Below are 20,641 nucleotides of genomic sequence, written 5' to 3' on the forward strand. Positions count from 1 at the left end.
ACCAAAGAGCCCATCCGACCCTCTACCTCTTCCCCACTTCTATTCATTCTGATACCAATACTAGCCCTTGTCCTAGCCCTCACCACTTGAGCACCACTACCACTCCCATTTCCCCTAGCAGATCTAAACCTCGGAGTTCTCTTCCTAATAGCCATGTCAAGCCTAGCCGTCTACTCAGTCCTATGATCAGGCTGAGCCTCGAACTCAAAATACGCACTAATCGGAGCCCTACGGGCAGTAGCACAGACCATTTCATACGAAGTGACACTGGCCATAATCCTGCTATCAATAATCATACTAAGCGGAAGCTACACACTCAGCTCCTTTGCCGTCGCACAGGAGCCTCTATACTTCATTTTCTCCTCATGACCCCTAGCAATAATATGATACGTATCCACCCTAGCAGAGACAAACCGAGCTCCTTTTGACCTCACAGAGGGTGAATCTGAGCTAGTCTCAGGGTTTAACGTTGAATACGCCGCAGGACCCTTCGCCTTATTCTTCCTAGCTGAATATGCGAACATTATGCTAATAAATACACTTACAGCCATCATATTCCTAAACCCAAGCGCCCTAGGGCCACCCACAGAACTATTCCCCGTCATCCTAGCCACAAAAGTCCTCCTACTATCTTCTGGTTTCTTATGGGTCCGAGCTTCATACCCACGATTCCGATATGACCAACTAATACACCTACTATGAAAAAACTTCCTACCCCTCACACTAGCTCTGTGCCTCTGACACATCAGCATACCTATCTGCTATGCAGGCCTACCTCCTTACATAAGGAAATGTGCCTGAACTACAAAGGGTCACTATGATAAAGTGAACATAGAGGTATAACAGCCCTCTCATTTCCTGTTGACCTTAGAAAAGTAGGAATTGAACCCACACAAGAGAAATCAAAATTCTCCATACTTCCCTTATATTATTTTCTAGTAGAGTCAGCTAATCAAGCTATCGGGCCCATACCCCGAAAATGATGGTTTAACCCCCTCCTCTACTAATGAACCCTTACGCGACCCCAATCATAACCTTCAGCCTCATCTTGGGCACCACAATCACAATTTCCAGCAACCACTGAGTTCTGGCCTGGACAGGACTGGAGATCAACGCACTAGCCATCATTCCCCTAATTGCCAAATCCCACCACCCACGAGCAGTAGAAGCCGCAACGAAATACTTCCTAACCCAAGCAGCTGCTTCCGCCCTGGTCCTATTCTCTAGCATAACCAATGCCTGAGTCACCGGCCAATGAGACATCACACAAATAAACCACCCAACCTCCTGTCTACTACTGACAGCAGCAATCGCTATTAAACTGGGCCTAGTGCCATTTCACTTCTGATTCCCAGAAGTACTACAAGGATCGCCACTAATAACAGCCCTGCTACTCTCGACCCTCATAAAATTCCCCCCACTAACCCTGCTCCTACTAACATCCAAATCCCTCGACCCAGCTCTACTCACCGCCATGGCCCTAGCCTCAACAGCACTAGGAGGCTGAATAGGACTGAACCAAACACAAACACGCAAAATCCTAGCCTTCTCGTCCATCTCCCACTTAGGCTGAATCGCCATCATCCTAGTTTACAGCCCCAAATTGGCCTTACTTACCTTCTACCTATACACAATCATAACATCAGCCGTATTCCTAGCCCTTAACAAAATCAAAGCCCTTAACCTATCCATGATCACAACCTCATGAACAAAAACCCCAGTGCTAAACGCCACCCTAATACTAGTACTTTTATCCCTAGCAGGCCTCCCCCCATTAACAGGCTTTATACCAAAGTGACTTATCATCCAAGAACTAACTAAACAGGAAATAACACCAGCAGCCATGGCAATTGCCATGCTATCACTGCTCAGCCTCTTCTTCTACCTACGCCTCGCATACCACTCAACAATTACCCTTCCCCCCAACTCCTCTAACCACATAAAACAATGATACACTAGCAAAGCCCCAAGCACACCTACTGCGGTCCTTGCCTCACTATCAATCCTCTTACTTCCCCTGTCCCCAATAATACATGCCATTGTCTAGAAACTTAGGATAACACCCCAAACCGAAGGCCTTCAAAGCCTTAAATAAGAGTTAAACCCTCTTAGTTTCTGCACATTAAGACTTACAGAATATTAACCTGTATCTTCTGAATGCAAGTCAGACGCTTTAATTAAGCTAAAGCCTCCCTAGACAGATGGGCTTCGATCCCACAAAACTCTAGTTAACAGCTAAATGCCTAAACCAATTGGCTTCTGCCTACAAAGACCCTGACGCACCCTAGTGCGCATCGATGAGCTTGCAACTCAACATGAATTTCACTACAGAGCCGATAAGAAGAGGAATTAAACCTCTGTAAAAAGGACTACAGCCTAACGCTTCAACACTCAGCCATCTTACCCGTCACCTTCATCAACCGATGACTATTTTCCACTAACCATAAGGATATTGGCACCCTGTACCTCATCTTCGGGGCATGAGCAGGAATAGTCGGCACCGCACTCAGCCTATTAATCCGCGCAGAACTAGGACAACCAGGAACTCTCCTAGGCGACGACCAAATTTACAATGTAATCGTTACTGCTCACGCCTTTGTAATAAGCTTCTTTATAGTCATACCCATCATGATCGGAGGATTCGGCAACTGATTAGTCCCCCTCATAATCGGTGCCCCCGACATAGCATTCCCGCGAATAAACAACATAAGCTTTTGACTCCTCCCCCCATCATTCCTCCTCCTACTAGCCTCATCCACTGTAGAAGCTGGCGCCGGCACAGGCTGAACTGTCTACCCTCCCCTAGCAGGTGACCTTGCCCACGCCGGAGCTTCAGTAGACCTGGCTATCTTCTCACTCCACTTAGCCGGTATCTCCTCCATCCTTGGGGCCATCAACTTTATCACCACAGCCATCAACATAAAACCCCCCGCACTCTCACAATACCAAACCCCACTATTTGTCTGATCCGTACTAATTACCGCCATCCTACTCCTTCTATCACTCCCCGTACTCGCCGCCGGTATTACAATATTACTAACTGATCGAAACCTAAACACCACATTCTTCGACCCCGCTGGAGGAGGAGACCCAATCCTGTACCAACACCTATTCTGATTCTTCGGACACCCAGAAGTCTATATTCTGATCCTACCGGGGTTCGGAATCATCTCACACGTAGTCACGTACTACTCAGGCAAAAAGGAGCCCTTCGGCTACATGGGAATAGTCTGAGCCATACTATCCATCGGCTTCCTAGGATTCATCGTCTGAGCTCACCACATGTTTACAGTAGGAATAGACGTTGATACCCGAGCCTACTTTACATCAGCCACTATAATCATTGCCATCCCTACCGGAATCAAAGTATTTAGCTGACTAGCCACCCTGCACGGAGGAACAATCAAATGAGACCCCCCCAATACTATGAGCTCTAGGATTTATCTTCCTATTTACCATCGGAGGATTAACAGGAATCGTTCTTGCAAACTCTTCCCTAGACATCGCCCTGCACGACACGTACTACGTAGTTGCCCACTTCCACTACGTCCTATCCATAGGCGCCGTCTTTGCCATTCTAGCAGGATTTACTCACTGATTCCCACTACTCACTGGGTTTACCCTACACCAAACATGAGCAAAAGCCCACTTCGGGGTAATATTTACAGGAGTAAACCTAACGTTCTTCCCCCAGCACTTCCTAGGCCTAGCAGGAATACCCCGACGATACTCGGACTATCCCGACGCCTACACACTATGAAACACCATTTCCTCCATCGGCTCCCTAATCTCAATAGTAGCCGTAATCATACTAATATTCATCATCTGAGAAGCCTTTCCGGCCAAACGAAAAGTCCTACAACCAGAACTAACTACCACAAACGTTGAATGAATCCACGGCTGCCCTCCCCCATACCATACTTTCGAGGAACCGGCCTTCGTCCAAGTACAAGAAAGGAAGGAATCGAACCCTCACATGCTGGTTTCAAGCCAACTGCATTAACCGCTCATGCTTCTTTCTTATGAGACGTTAGTAAACCAATTACATAGCCTTGTCAAGACTAAATCACAGGTAAAAATCCTGTACATCTCATGTGGCCAACCACTCCCAACTAGGATTCCAAGACGCCTCATCACCCATCACAGAAGAACTCGTTGAATTCCACGACCACGCCCTAATCGTTGCCCTAGCTATCTGCAGCCTAGTTCTCTACCTTTTAGCCCACATACTAACAGAAAAACTCTCGTCCAATGCTGTAGACGCCCAAGAAGTAGAGCTGATCTGGACAATCCTACCTGCTATCGTCCTGGTACTCCTCGCCCTCCCATCCCTACAAATCCTCTACATAATGGACAAAATCGATGAACCAGACCTCACCCTAAAAGCCATCGGCCACCAATGATACTGAAGCTATGAATACACAGACTTCAAAGACCTATCATTCGACTCCTACATAGTGCCCACCCCAGACTTACCCAACGGCCACTTCCGACTGCTAGAAGTTGACCACCGCGTAGTTATCCCAATAGAATCCCCCATCCGCGTGATCATTACTGCAGGAGACGTACTCCACTCCTGAGCAGTCCCAACGCTCGGAGTTAAAACAGACGCAATCCCAGGCCGACTAAACCAAACTTCATTCATTACCACCCGGCCTGGGATTTTTTACGGACAATGCTCAGAAATTTGCGGGGCTAATCACAGCTACATACCCATTGTAGTAGAATCAACCCCACTCCCACATTTCGAGGCCTGATCGTCCCTTCTATCATCATCCTAATCATTAAGAAGCTATGCAACAGCACTAGCCTTTTAAGCTAGCCAAAGAGGGACTTCCCCCTCCTTAATGATATGCCACAGCTTAACCCCGCACCATGATTTTCAATCATAATTATAACCTGATTAACCCTAGCACTCCTCATCCAACCAAAACTACTAGCCTTCACCACAACCAACCCCCCATCAAATAAGACCTCCCTCACTACCAAACCCACACCATGATCCTGACCATGAACCTAAGCTTCTTTGACCAATTTTCCAGCCCCAATCTATTTGGCATCCCCTTAATCCTACTATCCCTACTCTTCCCAGCCCTACTATTCCCGTCCCCAAACAACCGATGAATCAACAACCGCCTTTCTACTATCCAAACATGACTCCTTCACCTAATCACAAAACAACTAATAGTCCCACTCAACAAAAATGGCCACAAATGAGCCATAATATTTACATCCCTAATAATCATACTTCTTACAATCAACCTTCTAGGCCTCCTTCCATATACATTCACCCCAACCACCCAACTATCTATGAACATAGCCCTAGCCTTCCCACTATGGCTCGCCACACTACTAACAGGCCTACGAAACCAACCATCAGCCTCTTTAGCCCACCTATTACCCGAAGGTACCCCTACACCCCTAATCCCCGCACTAATCCTGATCGAAACAACCAGCCTACTAATCCGCCCCCTAGCCCTCGGAGTCCGCCTTACAGCCAACCTTACAGCAGGACACTTACTCATCCAACTCATCTCTACAGCCTCCATTGCATTAATACCCACCCTTCCTGCAGTATCCATCCTAACAATAATCATCCTACTACTCCTAACCATCCTAGAAGTAGCAGTAGCCATAATCCAGGCCTACGTCTTCGTGCTCCTTCTAAGCCTATACTTACAAGAAAACATCTAATGGCACACCAAGCACACTCATACCACATAGTTGACCCAAGCCCTTGACCAATCTTCGGGGCAGCCGCCGCCCTACTCACAACCTCAGGATTAATCATGTGATTCCACTACAACTCATCCATACTACTAACCCTAGGCCTCATCTCAATACTCCTAGTAATACTCCAATGATGACGAGACATTGTACGAGAAAGCACCTTCCAAGGCCATCACACTCCCACAGTCCAAAAAGGCCTACGATACGGCATAATCCTTTTCATCACATCCGAAGCATTCTTCTTCTTAGGGTTCTTCTGAGCGTTCTTCCACTCGAGCCTGGCCCCAACCCCAGAACTAGGAGGCCAATGACCCCCAACAGGAATTAAACCACTCAACCCGATAGAAGTCCCCCTACTAAACACAGCCATCCTACTAGCCTCAGGCGTTACCGTAACGTGAGCCCATCACAGCATCACAGAAGGAAACCGAAAACACGCCATCCACGCCCTAACCCTAACGATCCTCCTGGGATTCTACTTCACAGCCCTACAAGCAATAGAATACCACGAAGCCCCATTCTCAATCGCCGATAGCGTCTACGGATCTACCTTCTTCGTTGCCACTGGATTCCACGGACTCCACGTAATCATCGGATCCTCCTTCCTGACCGTCTGCCTCTTCCGACTGATCAAGTTCCACTTTACATCAGACCACCACTTCGGATTCGAGGCAGCAGCCTGATACTGACACTTCGTAGATGTCATCTGACTATTCCTCTACATAACCATCTACTGATGAGGATCTTGCTCTTCTAGTATATTAATTACAATTGACTTCCAATCTCTAGAATCTGGTATAAACCCAGAGGAGAGCAATGAACGCACTCATGTTCATATTCGCCCTATCATCAATCCTAAGCGCCGCCCTAACCGCATTAAACTTCTGACTCGCCCAAATAAACCCCGACTCAGAGAAACTCTCACCGTACGAATGTGGATTCGACCCACTTGGATCTGCTCGATTACCATTCTCAGTCCGATTCTTCCTCAGTAGCCATCCTGTTCGTCCTATTCGACCTAGAAATCGCCCTCCTACTCCCCCTGCCATGAGCCGTCCAACTCCAATCCCCCCTAATGACCCTCACCTGAACTGTAGCGATCCTCCTTCTCCTAACACTCGGACTGGCCTACGAGTGAATTCAAGGGGGCCTAGAATGAGCAGAATAACAGAAAGTTAGTCTAACCAAAAAGATAGCTGGTTTCGACCCAGCAGATTACAGCCAACCCTGTAACTTTCTTATGTCGCCCCTACATTTAAGCTTCTACTCAGCCTTCATTTTCAGCGGACTAGGACTAGCCTTCCACCGAACCCACCTAGTATCCGCCCTACTATGCCTTGAAAGCATAATATTATCGATATTCGTAGGCCTATCAATATGATCCATCGAAAACCAAGTCTCCTCATTCACCATGGTACCAATTCTCATGCTAACCTTCTCAGCGTGTGAGGCGGGCACAGGCCTGGCCATCCTAGTAGCCTCCACCCGCACACATGGCTCCGACCATCTACACAACCTAAACCTCCTGCAATGCTAAAAATCATCCTACCCACAATCATACTTCTTCCAACAGCCCTGCTGTCTCCACCAAAATTTCTATGGACTAACACCACCTTATACAGCCTCCTAATCGCTGCCCTAAGCCTACAGTGATTAATCCCAACCTACTACCCCTACAAATTTTTATCCAACTGAACAGGAATTGACCAAATCTCATCCCCCCTCCTAGTACTATCCTGCTGACTACTCCCACTCATAATCATAGCAAGCCAAAACCACCTGCAACAAGAACCCCTACAACGCAAACGAATCTTTATCTCAACCTTAGTCGCAGTCCAGCCATTCATCCTACTAGCCTTTTCCACCACAGAACTAGCACTATTTTACATCTCATTTGAAGCAACCCTCATTCCCACCCTAATCTTAATCACCCGATGGGGGAACCAACCAGAACGCCTAAGCGCTGGCATCTACCTGCTATTCTACACGCCAGTAAGCTCTCTACCCCTGCTAATCACAATCATACACCTATACGTGAAAATTGGCACCCTGCACCTGCCAACCCTACAACTAACCCACCCAACCCTATCCACCTCATGGACAGGAATACTATCAGGTCTAGCACTGCTCATAGCATTCATAGTAAAAGCCCCACTATACGGCCTACACCTCTGACTGCCAAAAGCCCACGTAGAAGCACCCATCGCAGGCTCAATACTCCTCGCCGCCCTACTACTAAAGCTAGGAGGATACGGAATTATACGAGTCACTCTATTTATGGGCCCACTGTCCAACCTCCTGCACTACCCCTTCCTAACCCTGGCCCTATGAGGCGCCCTAATGACTAGCTCAATCTGCCTACGACAGACAGACCTAAAATCACTAATCGCTTATTCATCCGTTAGCCACATAGGCCTAGTTATCGCCGCAGGAATAATCCAAACCCACTGATCATTCTCAGGGGCAATGATCCTAATAATTTCCCATGGACTAACTTCCTCCATACTATTCTGCCTAGCCAACACAAACTATGAACGTACGCACAGCCGAATTCTACTACTCACACGAGGCCTACAACCTCTCCTACCACTCATAGCTACCTGATGATTGCTGGCCAATCTAACAAACATAGCCTTACCCCCAACAACAAACCTCATAGCAGAGCTAACCATTATAATCACCTTATTCAACTGATCTGCCTTCACGATCATCCTAACAGGAATCGCAACCCTACTAACCGCCTCCTACACCTTATTCATACTACTAATGACCCAACGAGGCTCAATCCCCTCCCACATCACATCTATGCAAAACTCAACCACGCGAGAACACCTGCTCATAACACTCCACATTATCCCAATATTCCTCCTAATCCTCAAACCCGAACTGATCTCCGGAATCCCCTCATGCAAGTATAGTTTAAACCAAACATTAGACTGTGATTCTAAGAATAGAAGTTCAAACCTTCTTACCTGCCGAGGGGAGGGTTTAACCAACAAGAGCTGCTAACTCTTACATCTGAGCCTAAAACCTCAGCCCCCTTACTTTTAAAGGATAACAGCAATCCACTGGTCTTAGGAACCACCCATCTTGGTGCAAATCCAAGTAAAAGTAGTGAACCCCACACTACTAATCAACTCCCTCACACTACTCACGCTGACAATCCTCCTAACCCCAATCATCCTGCCATTTCTATTTAAAAACTTTAAAAACACCCCACAAGCCACCACCCGCGCTGTTAAAACCGCATTCCTAATTAGCCTAGCCCCTACAACCGCATTCATCTACTCGGGAATAGAATCTGTCACCTGCCACTGGGAGTGAAAATTCATTATAAACTTTAAAATCCCCCTGAGCCTAAAAATAGACCAATACTCAATAACATTTCTTCCAATCGCCCTATTTGTAACATGATCAATCCTACAATTCGCCATATGATACATGGCCTCAGAGCCATACGTAACAAAATTTTTCACCTACCTACTGACATTCCTAGTCGCCATACTCCTCCTAACAACCGCAAACAACATATTCCTCCTATTCGTAGGCTGGGAAGGAGTACGAATCATGTCCTTCCTTCTCATCGGCTGATGACAAGGCCGAGCAGATGCCAACACCGCCGCCCTACAAGCCGTAATCTACAACCGAATCGGAGACATCGGACTGATCCTGAGCATAGCATGACTAGCTTCAACATTCAACACCTGAGAGATCCAACAAGCCGTACACCCCCACCAAACCCCAATCCTCCCCCTCATAGGATTAATCCTCGCAGCCGCAGGAAAATCCGCCCAATTTGGACTCCACCCATGACTGCCCGCAGCAATAGAAGGCCCCACCCCAGTATCAGCCCTACTGCACTCCAGTACCATAGTAGTAGCCGGAATCTTCCTGCTCATCCGCATGCACCCCCTGCTAGCCACCAACCAGACAGCCCTAACTGCCTGCCTATGCCTAGGTGCTCTATCAACCCTATTCGCTGCCACATGCGCCCTAACCCAAAATGACATCAAAAAAATCATTGCTTTCTCAACATCCAGCCAACTAGGACTAATAATAGTCACTATCGGACTAAACCTCCCACAACTAGCCTTCCTACACATCTCAACCCATGCCTTCTTTAAAGCCATACTATTCCTATGCTCAGGGTCTATCATCCACAACCTAAACGGAGAACAAGATATCCGAAAGATAGGAGGCCTACAGAAAATACTCCCAGTCACTACTTCCTGCCTAACCATCGGAAACCTGGCGCTGATAGGAACCCCATTCCTAGCCGGATTCTACTCAAAAGACCTCATCATCGAAAGCTTAAACACATCATACCTAAATACTTGAGCCCTACTCCTAACCCTTATAGCCACAGCATTCACCGCAACCTACAGCATCCGCATAACCATCCTAGTCCAAGCTGGACAAACCCGAATCCCCCCAATAGTATCAATAAACGAAAACAACCCACTAATCACCGCCCCCCTAACCCGACTCGCCCTAGGCAGCATTACAGCAGGAATAATCATTACCTCTTTCATCACACCAACCAAAACCCCCCCAATAACCATACCCCTTATCACCAAAACCGCTGCCATCCTCATAACAATCCTAGGAATCATCCTAGCCCTAGAACTATCGAACATAACACACACCCTCACTCACCCCAAACCAAACCCCCTCATAAACTTCTCCTCTGCATTAGGGTACTTCAACCCCCTAGTACACCGATTCTTCTCCAAAAACCTACTAGAAAAGGGACAAAACATTGCCCTACACTTGATCGACCTCTCCTGACTCAAAAAAATAGGGCCAGAGGGCCTTGCTGAACTACAAGTAGCCGCAAGCAAAGCCGCAACCTCAATACACACAGGGCTAATTAAGGCCTACCTAGGATCCTTCGCCCTCTCCATCCTGGTAATAATCCTAATAACACACAGACTCACTAATGGCCCCTAACATCCGCAAATCCCATCCCCTACTAAAAATAATCAACAACTCCCTAATCGACCTACCCGCCCCCTCCAACATCTCTGCCTGATGAAACTTCGGCTCCCTTCTAGCCATCTGCTTAGCCACACAAATCCTAACAGGCCTGCTACTAGCCATACACTACACCGCAGACACTTCACTCGCCTTCTCCTCAGTAGCTCACACATGCCGAGACGTCCAGTACGGATGGCTCATCCGCAACCTCCACGCCAACGGTGCTTCGCTCTTCTTTATCTGCATCTACTTACACATCGGACGAGGCCTCTACTACGGCTCCTACCTATACAAAGAAACCTGAAACACAGGAGTAATCCTCCTACTCACCCTAATAGCAACTGCCTTCGTAGGGTATGTCCTACCATGAGGACAAATGTCATTCTGAGGGGCCACCGTAATCACCAACCTATTCTCAGCCATCCCGGTCATTGGGCAAACTCTAGTAGAATGAGCCTGAGGAGGATTCTCAGTAGACAATCCAACCTTAACCCGATTCTTCGCCATCCACTTCCTACTGCCCTTCCTAATTGCAGGAATCACCCTAGTCCACCTAACCTTCCTACACGAATCAGGCTCAAATAACCCACTAGGAATCGTATCAGACTGCGACAAAATCCCATTCCACCCATACTTCTCCATTAAAGACAGCTTAGGGCTTACCCTAATAATCACCCCTCTAATAGCACTAGCCCTATTTTCACCGAACCTCCTGGTTCTTGGAATGCTAGTTGGGAGTGGTTGGCCACATGAGATGTACAGGATTTTTACCTGTGATTTAGTCTTGACAAGGCTATGTAATTGGTTTACTAACGTCTCATAAGAAAGAAGCATGAGCGGTTAATGCAGTTGGCTTGAAACCCATCCCCAGTGGTGCCAGTGCACTCTCTGAACTCACTGCACTGCATCCCCAGTGGTGCCAGTGCACTCTCTGGACTCATTAAACTGCATCCCCAGTGGTGCCACTGCACTCTCTGGACTCACTGCACTGCTTCCCCAGTGGTGCCAGTGCACTCACTGGACTCACTGCAGTGCATCCCCTAGGTGCCAGTGCACTCTCTGGGCTCACTGCAGAGCATCCCCAGTGGTGCCAGTGCACTCTCTGGACTCACTGCACTGCATCCCCAGTGGTGCCAGTGCGCTCTCTGGAGTCACAGCACTGCATCCCCAGTGGTGCCAGTGCAATCTCTGGACTCACTGCACTGCATCCCCGGTGGTGCCAGTGCAGTCTCTGGAGTAACTGCACTGCATCCCCACTGGTTCCAAAGCACTCTCTGGACTCACTGCAGAGCATCCCCAGTGGTGCCAGTGCACTCTCTGGACTCACTGCACTGCATCCCCAGTGGTGCCAGAGCGCTCTCTGGAGTCACAGCACTGCATCCCCAGTGGTGCCAGTGCACTCTCTGGACTCACTGCAATGCATCCCCAGTGGTGCCAGTGCACTCTCTGGACTCACTGCACTGCATCCCCAGTGGTGCCAGTGCACTCTCTGGACTCACTGCACTGTATCCCCAGTGGTGCCAGTGCACTCACTGGATTCACTGCAGTGCATCCCCAGTGGTGCCAGTGCACTCTCTGGACTCACTGCACTGCATCCCCAGTGGTGCCAGTGCAGTCTCTGGAGTAACTGCAGTGCATCCCCACTGGTGCCAAAGCACTCTCTGGACTCACTGCAGTGCATACCCAGTGGTGCAACTGCACTCCCTGGACTCACTGCAGTGCATCCCCAGTGGTGCCAGTGCACTCTCTGGACTCATTGAAGTGCATTCTCAGTGGTGCCAGTGCACTCTCTGGACTCACTGCAGTGCATCCCCAGTGGTGTCAGTACATTCACTGGACTCACTGCACTGCATCCCCAGTGGTGCCAGTGCACTCTCTGGACTCATTAAACTGCATCCCCAGTGGTGCCACTGCACTCTCTGGACTCACTGCACTGCTTCCCCAGTGGTGCCAGTGCACTCACTGGACTCACTGCAGTGCATCCCCCAGGTGCCAGTGCACTCTCTGGGCTCACTGCAGAGCATCCCCAGTGGTGCCAGTGCACTCTCTGGACTCACTGCACTGCATCCCCAGTGGTGCCAGTGCGCTCTCTGGAGTCACAGCACTGCATCCCCAGTGGTGCCAGTGCAATCTCTGGACTCACTGCACTGCATCCCCAGTGGTGCCAGTGCACTCTCTGGACTCACTGCACTGCATCCCCGGTGGTGCCAGTGCAGTCTCTGGAGTAACTGCACTGCATCCCCACTGGTTCCAAAGCACTCTCTGGACTCCCAGCACCGCATCCCCAGTGGTGCCAGTGCACTCTCTGGACTCACTGTACTGCATACCCACTGGTGCCAGTGCACTCTGTGGACTCACTGTACTGCATCCCCAGTGGTGACAGTGCACTCTCTGGACTCACTGCAGTGCATCCCCAGTGGTGCCAGTGCACTCTCTGGACTCACTGCAGTGCATCCCCTGTGGTGCCAGTGCACTCTCTGGACTCACTGCACTGAAGCCCCAGTGGTGCCAGTGCACTCTCTGGACTCACTGCACTGCATCCCCAGTGGTGCCAGTGCACTCTCTGGACTCACTGCACTGCATCCCCACTGGTGCCAGTGTACTCTCTGGACTCACTGCACTGCATACCCAGTGGTGCCAGTGCACTCACTGGACTCACTGGACACATCCCCAGTGGTGCCAGTGCACTCTCTGGACTCACTGCAGTGCATCCCCAGTGGTGCCAGTGCACTCTCTGGACTCACTGCAGTGCATCCCCAGTGGTGCCAGTGCAATCTCTGGACTCACTGCACTGCATCCCCAGTGGTGCCAGTGCACTCTCTGGACTCACAGCAGTGCATCCCCAGTGGTGCCAGTGCACTCTCTGGACTCACTGTACTTCATCACCAGTGGTGCCAGTGCACTCTCTGGACTCACTGCAGTGCATTCCCAGTGGTGCCAGTGCACTCTTTGGACTCACTGCACTGCAGCCCCATTGGTGCCAGTGCACTCTCTGGACTTACTGCACTGCATCACAGGTGGTGCCAGTGCACTCTCTGGACTCACTGCACTGCATCCCCAGTGGTGCCAGTGCACTCTCTGGACTCACTGCACTGCATCCCCAGTGGTGCCAGTGCACTCTCTGCACTAACTTCTCTGCATTCCCAGTGGTGCCAGTGAAGTCTCTGGACTCACTGCACTGCATCCACAGTGGTGCCAGTGCAATCTCTGGACTCACTGCAGTGCATCACCATTGGTGCCAGTGCACTCTCTGGACTCACTGCACTGCATCCCCAGTGGTGCCAGTGCACTCTCTGGACTCACTGCAGTGCATCCCCAGTGGTGCCAGTGCACTCTCTGGAGTCACTGCACTGCATCCCCAGTGGTGCAAGTGCACTCTCTCGATTCACTGCACTACAACCCCAGTGGTGCCAGTGCACTCACTGGACTCACTGTACTGCATCATCTGTGGTGCCAGTGCACTCTCTGGACTCACTGCAATGCATCCCCAGTGGTGCCAGTGCACTCTATGGACTCACTGCACTGTATCCCCAGTGGTGCCAGTGCACTCACTGGATTCACTGCAGTGCATCCCCCGTGGTGCCAGTGCCCTCTCTGGACTCACTGCACTGCATCCCCAGTGGTGCCAGTGCACTCTGTGGACTCACTGCACTGCATCCCCAGTGGTGACAGTGCACTCTCTGGACTCACTGCAGTGCATCCCCAGTGGTGACAGTGCACTCTCTGGACTCACTGCAGTGCATCCCCAGTGGTGCCAGTGCACTCTCTGGACTCACTGAAGTGCATCCCCAGTGGTGCCAGTGCAGTCTCTGGAGTAACTGCAGTGCATCCCCACTGGTGCCAAAGCACTCTCTGGACTCCCGGCACCGCATCCCCAGTGGTGCCAGTGCACTCTCTGGACTCACTGCACTGCATCCCCAGTGGTGCCAGTGCACTCTCTGGAGTCACAGCACTGCATCCCCAGTGGTGCCAGTGCACTCTCTGGACTCACTGAAGTGCATCCCCAGTGGTGCCAGTGCACTCTCTGGACTCACTGAAGTGCATTCTCAGTGGTGCCAGTGCACTCTCTGGACTCACTGCACTGCATCCCCATTGCTGCCAGTACACTCACTGGACTCACTGCACTGCATCCCCAGTGGTGCCAGTGCACTCTCTGGACTCACTAAACTGCATCACCAGTGGTGCCTCTGCACTCTCTGGACTCACTGCACTGCTTCCCCAGTGGTGCCAGTGCACTCACTGGACTCACTGCAGTGCATCCCCAGTGGAGCCAGTGCACTCTCTGGACTCACTGAAGTGCATGCTCATTGGTGCCAGTGCACTCTCTGGACTCACTTCAGTGCATCCCCAGTGGTGCCAGTACACTCTCTGGACTCACTGCAGTGCATCCCCAGTGGTGCCAGTGCACTCTCTGGACTCACTGCAGTGCATCCACAGTGGAGCCAGTGCACTCTCTGGACTCACTGCAGTGCATCCCCAGTGGTGCCAGTGCACTCTCTGGACTCACTGCACTGCATCTCCAGTGGTGCCAGTGCACTCTATGGACTCACTGCACTGCATCCCCAGTGCTGCCAGTGCACTCTCTTGAGTCACTGCACTGCATATCCTGTGGTGCAAGAGCACTCTCTGGACTCACAGCAGTGCATCACCAGTGGTGCCAGTGCACTCTCTGGACTCACAGTACTGCATCCCCAGTGGTGCCAGTGCACTCTCTGGACTCACTGCACTACATCCCCAGTGGTGCTAGTGCACTGTGTGGACTCACTGTAATGCATCCCCAGTGGTGCCAGTGCAATCTCTGAACTCACTGCAGTGCATCCCCAGTGGTGCCAGTGCACTCTCAGGACTCACTGCACTGCATCCCCAGTGGTGCCAGTGCACTCTCTGGACTCACTGCACTGCATTCCCAGTAGTGACAGTGCACTCTCTGGACTCACTGCAGTGCATCCCCAGTGGAGCCAGTGCACTCTCTGGACTCACTGCACTGCATCCCCAGTAGTGCCAGTGCACTCTCTGGACTCACTGCACTGCATCCCCAGTGGTGCCAGTGCACTCACTGGATTCACTGCACTGCATCCCCAGTGGTGCCAGTGCACTCTCTGGACTCACTGCAGGGCATCCCCAGTGGGGCCAGTGCACTCTCTGGACTCACTGCGCTGCATCCCCAGTGGTGCCAGTGCACTCTCTGGACTCACTGCAGTGCATCGGCAGTGCACTCTCTGGACTCACTGCAGGGCATCCCCGGTGGAGCCAGTGTACTCTCAGGACTCACTGCATTGCATCACCAGTGGTGCCAGTGCACTCTCTGGACTCACTGCACTGCATCCCCAGTGGTGCCAGTGCACTCTCTGGACTCACTGCTCTGCACCCCAATGCTGCCAGTGCACTCTCTGGCGTCACTGAACTGCATCCCCCGTGGTGCAAGTGCACTCTCTGGACTCACTGGAGTGCATCACCTCTGGTGCCAGTGCACTCTCTGGACTCACTGCACTGCATCCCCTGTGCTGCCAGTGCACTCTCTGGACTCACTGCACTGCATCCCTATTTGTGCCAGTGCACTCTCTGGACTCACTGCACTGCATCCCCAGTGGTGCCAGTGCACTCTCTGGAGTGACTGCAGTGCATCCCCAGTGGTGCCAGTGCACACTCTCTACTCGCGTCACTGCATCCCTGTGGTGCCATTGCACTCTCTGGACTCGCGTCACTGCATCCCCAGTGGTGCCAGTGCACTCTCTGGACTCACTGCACTGAATCCCCAGTGGTGCCAGTGCACTCTCTGGACTCACTGCACTGCATTCCCGCTGGTGCCAGTGCACTCTCTGGACTCACTGCACTGCATCCCCAGTGGTGCCAGTGCACTCTCTGGACTCACTGTACTGCATCCCCAGTGGTGCCAGTGCACTCTCTGGACTCACCACACTGCACCCTGAGTGGTGCCAGTGCACTCTCTGGACTCACTGCACCGAATCCCCAGTGGTGCCAGTGCACTCTCTAGAGTCACTGCGCTGCATCCCCAGTGGTGCCAGTGCACTCTCTGGACTCACTGTACTGCATCCCCAGTGGTGCCAAAGCACTCTCTGGACTCCCGCCACCGCATCCCCAGTGGTTCCAGTGCACTCTCTGGACTCACTGCACTGCATCCCCAGTGGTGCCATTGCACTCTCTGGACTCACTGCACCGCATCCCCAGTGGTGCCAGTGCACTCTCTGGAGTGACTGCAGTGCATCCCCAGTGGTGCCAGTGCACTCTCTGGCCTCGCGTCAATGCATCCCCAGTGGTGCCAGTGCACTCTGGACTCACTGCACTGCATCCCCAGTGGTGCCCGTGCACTCTCTGGACTCACTGCACTGCATCCCCAGTGGTGCCAGTGCACTCTCTGGACTCACTGCACTGCATCCCCTGTGCTGTCAGTGCTCTCTCTGGACTCACTGCACTGCATCCACAGTGGTGCCAGTGCACTCTCTGGACTCACTGCAGTGCATCACCAATGGTGCCAGTACACTCTCTGGACACACTGAAGTGCATTCTCAGTGGTGCCATTGCACTCTCTGGTCTCACTGCGCTGCATCCCCAGTGGTGCCAGTACACTCACGGGACTCACTGCACTGCATCCCTAGTGGTGCCAGGGCACTCTCTGCAGACACTGCAGTGCATCCCCAAAGGTGACAGTGCACTCTCTGGACTCACTGCACTGCATCCCCAGTGGTGCCAGTGCACTCTCTGGACTCACTGCACTACTCCAGCCGCGGCAGTCGCTCCAGCCGCGGTAGCCCTCCAGCCTCGGCAGCCGCGGCAGCCGCGGCAGCTGCTCCAGCCGCGGCAGCCGCTCCGTCCGCGGCATAAGCGGCAGACTCTCCAACCGTGGCAGCCGCACCAGCCGCGGAAGCCGCGGCAGCCGCTACAAACGCGGCAGGCGCTCCAACCGCGGCAACCGCTCCAGCCGTGGCAGCCGCTCCACTCGGTAGCGGCTGGAGCGGCTGCCGCGGCTAGAGCGCCTGGAGCGGCTGCCGCGGCTGGAGGGGCTAACGCGGCTGGAGAGGCTGACGCGGTTGAAGCGTCTAGAGCGTCTGCCGCGGCTGGAGGGGCTACCGCGGCTGGAGCGGTTGACGCGGCTGGAGCGGAAACCGAGGCTGGAGCGCCACTCTCTGGACTCACTGCACTGCATCACCAGTGGTGCCAGTGCACTCACTGGACTCACTGCACTGCATCACCAGTGGTGCCAGTGCACTCTCTGGACTCACTGCACTGCATCCCCAGTGGCGCTAGAGCACTCTCTGGACTCACTGCAGTGCATCCCCAGTGGTGCCAGTGCACTCTCTGGACACACTGAAGTGCATCACCTGTGGTGCCAGTGCACTCTCTGGACTCACTGCACTGCATCCCCAGTGCTGCCAGTGCACTCTCTGGACTCACTGCACTGCATCCCCAGTGGTGCCAGTGCGCTCTCTGGACTCACTGCAGGGCATCCCCAGTGGTGCCAGTGCACTCTCTGGACTCACTGCACTGCATCCCCAGTCCCGCCAGTGCACTCTCTAGACTCACTGCACTGCATCCCCAGTGGTGCCAGTGCACTCTCTGGACTCACTGAAGTGCATTCCCAGTGGAGCCAGTGCACTCTCTGGACTCACTGCACTGCATCCCCAGTGGTGCCAGTGCACTCTCTGGACTCACTGCACTGCATCCCCAGTGGTGCCAGTGCACTCTCTGGACACACTGCAGTGCATCCCCAGTGGTGCCAGTGCACTCTCTGGACTCACTGCACTGCATCCCCAGTGGTGCCAGTGCACTCTCTGGACTCACTGCAGGGCATCACCAGTTGTGCCAGTGCACTCTCTTGACTCACTGCACTGCATCCCCAGTGGTGCCAGTGCACTCTCTGGACTCACTGAAGTGCATTCTCAGTTGAGCCAGTGCACTCTCTGGACTCACTGCAGTGCATCCCCAGTGGTGCCAGTACACTCACTGGACTGACTGAAGTGCATCCCCAGTGGTGTCAGTGCACTCTCTGGAGTCACTGCGCTGCATCCCCAGTGGTGCCAGTGCACTCCCTGGACTCACTGCACTGCTACAGCCGCGGCAGCCGCTCCATCCGCGGTAGCCCTCCAGCCGTGGCAGCCGCTCCACTCGGTAGCGGCTGGAGCGGCTGCCGCGGCTGGAGCGGCTGCCGCGGCTGCCGCGGCTGGAGCGGCTGCCGCGGATGGAGAGGCTGGCGCGGCTGGAGGGGCAGGAGCGGCTGCCGCGGCTGGAGCGGCTGGAGCGGCTGCCGCGGCTGGAGCGTCTGCCGCGGCTGGAGGGGCTACCGCGGGGTTGACTCGGCTGGAGCGGATGCCGAGGCTGGAGCGGCACTCTCTGGACTCACTGAAATGCATTCTCAGTAGTGCCAGTGCACTCTCTGGACTCACTGCTCTGCATCCCCAGTGGTGCTAGTGCACTCTGGACTCACTGCAGTGCATCCCCAGTGGTGCCATTGCACTCTCTGGACTCACTGCCCCGCATTCCTACTGGTGTCAGTGCACTCTGTGGACTCACTGCACTGCATCCCCAGTGGTGCCAAAGCACTCTCTGGACTCCAGGCACCGCATCCCCAGTGGTGTCAGTGCACTCTCTGGACTCCCGGCACCGTATCCCCAGTGGTGCCAGTGCATTTTCTGGACTCACGGCATTGCATCCCCAGTGGTGCCAGTGCACTCTCTGGACTAACTGCAGTTCATCCCCAGTAGTGCCAGTGCACTCTCTGGAGTAACTGCAGTGCATCCCCAAGGGTGCCAAAGCACTCTCTGGACTCCCGGCACCGCATCCCCAGTGGTGCCAGTGCCCCTTCTGGACTCACGGCACTGCATCCGCAGTGGTGTCAGTGCAGTCTCTGCAATCACTGTAGTGCATTCCCAGTGTTGCCGGGGCACTCTCTGGACTCACTGCATTGCATCTCCAGTGGTGCCAGTGCACTCTCTGGACTCACTGCAGTGCATCCCCAGTGGTGCCAGTGTACTCTCTGGACACACTGAAGTGCATCACCTGTGGTGCCAGTGCACTCTCAGGACTCACTGCACTGCATCCCCAGTGGTGCCAGTGCGCTCTCTGGACTCACTGCAGGGCATACCCAGTGGTGCCAGTGCACTCTCTGGACTCACTGCACTGCATCCCTAGTGGTGCCAGGGCACTCTCTGCAGACACTGCAGTGCATCCCCAAAGGTGACAGTGCACTCTCTGGACTCACTGCACTGCATCCCCAGTGGTGCCAGTGCACTCTCTGGCCTCACTGCACTACTCCAGCCGCGGCAGTCGCTCCAGCCGCGGTAGCCCTCCAGCCTCGGCAGCCGCGGCAGCCGCGGCACCTACTCCAGCCGCGGCAGCCGCTCCGTCCGCGGCATACGCGGCAGACTCTCCAACCGTGGCAGCCGCACCAGCCGCGGAAGCCGCGGCAGCCGCTACAAACGCGGCAGGCGCTCCAACCGCGGCAACCGCTCCAGCCGTGGCAGCCGCTCCACTCGGTAGCGGCTGAAGCGGCTGCCGCGGCTAGAGCGCCTGGAGCGGCTGCCGCGGCTGGAGCTCCTGCCGCGTTTGGAGCGGTTACCGCGGCTGGAGCGGCTGGAGCGGCTGCCGCGGCTGGAGCGGCTGCCGCGGCTGGAGGGGCTAACGCGGCTGGAGAGGCTGACGCGGTTGAAGCGTCTAGAGCGTCTGCCGCGGCTGGAGGGGCTACCGCGGCTGGAGCGGTTGACGCGGCTGGAGCGGAAACCGAGGCTGGAGCGCCACTCTCTGGACTCACTGCACTGCATCACCAGTGGTGCCAGTGCACTCACTGGACTCACTGCACTGCATCACCAGTGGTGCCAGTGCACTCTCTGGACTCACTGCACTGCATCCCCAGTGGCGCTAGTGCACTCTCTGGACTCACTGCACTGCATCCCCAGTGGTGCCAGTGCGCTCTCTGGAC

General features: G+C 53.3%; 1 long non-coding RNA gene across 1 annotated transcript in view; it reads right to left on the reverse strand.

Moving 5' to 3' along the window:
• Window positions 1-10,669: 10,669 nt before the first annotated feature.
• The window catches only part of LOC310885466, a 120,298-nt gene continuing 110,326 nt past the window's right edge, over window positions 10,670-20,641 (reverse strand). Inside the window, exon 2 of the long non-coding RNA XR_014574822.1 lies at window positions 10,670-11,416. This is a non-coding gene — a long non-coding RNA (uncharacterized lncRNA). The remainder of the gene's footprint in view (window positions 11,417-20,641) is intronic.

Source organism: Anser anser (genome assembly GCF_964211835.1).
Source record: "Anser anser genome assembly, chromosome: 23".
Classification (NCBI taxonomy): Eukaryota; Metazoa; Chordata; class Aves; order Anseriformes; family Anatidae; genus Anser; species Anser anser.